Raw genomic sequence first — 2,734 nt, 5'->3', positions numbered from 1 at the left:
ACACACACACACAGGTCCTCTCTAGAAGAACTCAAATTCAACTTAAGAAAATTTCCCAGAAATATAAAGAGCATTGAGCCCCACTCCCTGAGGAGAGGACTGAAACTGCGAGTGAGAAGCAAACAAAAAAAACAATAAATAAGAGAAACACATCACCTAAAACTTCAAATACTGGAATTTTTAATGTAAAATGTAAAACAAATAAATTTTATATGTTTAAAGAAATACATCTATACTTGAAATTCAATCAGGGAATAAGAAACTGAAGAAAACCAATATATCCAACAAAAAAATACAGAAAATTTCTGTAAATGAAAAAAAAATGAATTAAAGAATCTGAAGATAGTTTAAGTGACAGATTAAAAATGTTCAGAAGCTTGCAATGGGTGTGTGTCATTCACAGCAAAAGGCAAATTTCTTACAGTTGGCCCTTCGTGATCTGCCCTCATCTTCTATATCCGTTTCTCCTAATTCATGGGCTTTTTGCTGTTCAGGTAACATTCCTGTTCCTGTCATGGGGTCTTTTTCCTGGCCATTTCCTCAGCCTGAAGTGCTCTTTCTCCAAAAACCTGCATGGTAAATTCTTACCTCACAAAAGAAGGTGAGAAACTTTTTCAAATCTTCTTTACAATGAGACCTCTATGACTACTATATTAAAAATTATAATCCCAACACCTATAATTCAGATTCCTCCATTCCTATTCTCCTTTATTTCACAGCAATTATCAACTTCTACATACTGTATAATTTACCTTTTATGTGAATTACTTGTTTTCAGTCTCTCCCACACAATGTGGGTTTCCTAAAGGCATAACATTTTTAGCTTTTATCCCAAGCCTTCAAAGACTTAGATGGTCAATAAATATAATTGAAAAGAATGGTTTCAGTGAGCTTGCAGAAAGCTTGTTAGAAAAATAGAGCAATTTTCCTCTAATATCTTCCATTTTAGCTAATATTTGGGGAAAGTGAGGTTTAAGGAAAGAGGAAACGGCATACTTTTGAAAAAGTAAAATTACTGAGCAAACATAGTTGAAGAGCAGGGCATTTTGTGGTTTAATTATTTGAGGATTGTGATTTGAATTTAAAGTTAAATTATTTATCCCTATCTGAAATGTTCTTCAAAAATATTTAGCTCCTGGGGAAAATATATAAAAAGCCATGGTGTTGAGTTCAGCCAGAATTGGGATTTTTGTCAAGTAAGTGAAACAAGGAGAGAGAGGTAGGAAGGGAATGAAAGTATTATAAAGGAATAATTATAATGGTGGTCATGGAATTTTTAAGGTAATGGGTCCAGGATTGAAGGTCAGATTACAGGAGTGATGGAGAGTAAAAAAGGATAAAGTCAACAGGCTGGAAGTAACATCACAATTGTATATGCCAAATGCTCTTGGGTGCATGATCGCATACACACATGCACATCAAACACTGTGAGATCTTCCACAAAACATTAGCATTGATTTATCTTTGAAAAATAAAACTCAAAAGGTATGTGTGTTAGTGTGGTGGTGCATATATGAGTATGAGGATATGTGTGGTTTTGCATTTTTCTCCTGTTGTGCCTGTATTCAAAATTGCCTAGAATATTAATGAATTTATGATTAAAGGCAAATTGTCTTTTACTTACTTAAATTATTGCCTAAATATTGGCAATGAACAATTGGAATTTGAAATTTTAAACAATACTATTTACATTAACACTCCCCAAGATGAAATACTTAAATATTTTTAAAAAAATATTTACCAAAGCTACATGAGGAAAATCACAAATCTCTGATGAAAGAAATTTAAAAAGCACCAAATTAATGAAGAGATATTTCATGTTCATGGATAGAAAGACCCAATATTGTCAAGATATCAGTTCTTCACAACTTAATCTATAGATTCATCCCAATCAGTCTATAGATACAATTCTAATAAAAATCTCAGCAGTACTTTTGTGGCTATCAACAAACTGATTTTAAGTTTATTGAAGAGATATAAAAACAAGAATAGCCAATAAAATATTGAAAGAAAAGAACAAAGTTGAAAGATTAACAGTACATGACTTTAATACTTACTATAAGTTACAGTAATCAAGACAATGAGCTATTGGTGAAAGAATAGACCACTAGATTAGTAGAATGGAATAGACAGCTCAGGAATAGACACACATGAATATAGTCAACTTATCTTTGACAAAAGAATAAAAGCAATACAAAGTAGCAAGAATAGTCTTTTCAATAAATCGTGATGGAACAAATGGACATACACGTGCAAAAAAAATGAATCTGGACACAGACTTTATACTCTTCAAAAAAATTAATGAAAACATATCATAGACCTAAATGTAAAATTAAAAAGATATGAAATCTTTTTAGAGAATGAGAAACAAGCAATAGACAGGGAGAAAATATTTGCAAAAGACATCTGATAAATAACTATTATCCAAAATATCAAAAAAAACCCTTAAAACTCAACACTAAGAAAGTGAAAAACTCAATTAAGAAATGGACAAAAGATCTGAACAGACACCTCATCAAAGAAAATATACAATTGACAAATAAGTATATGAAAAGATACTCAACATCATGTGTCATTAAGGAATTATAAATTAAAATAAAAATGATATACTACCACACACCTATTAGAATGGCAAAAATCCAAAACACTGACACCAAATGCTGGAGAGGATGTAGAGTAACAGGAGCTCTTATTTATTGCTGGTAGGAATGCAAAATTGTGCAGCCACTTTGAA

Source organism: Leucopleurus acutus (assembly GCF_964270905.1).
Source record: "Leucopleurus acutus genome assembly, chromosome: 18".
In the NCBI taxonomy this organism is placed as follows: Eukaryota; Metazoa; Chordata; class Mammalia; order Artiodactyla; family Delphinidae; genus Leucopleurus; species Leucopleurus acutus.
This window is presented reverse-complemented; position numbering follows the sequence as displayed.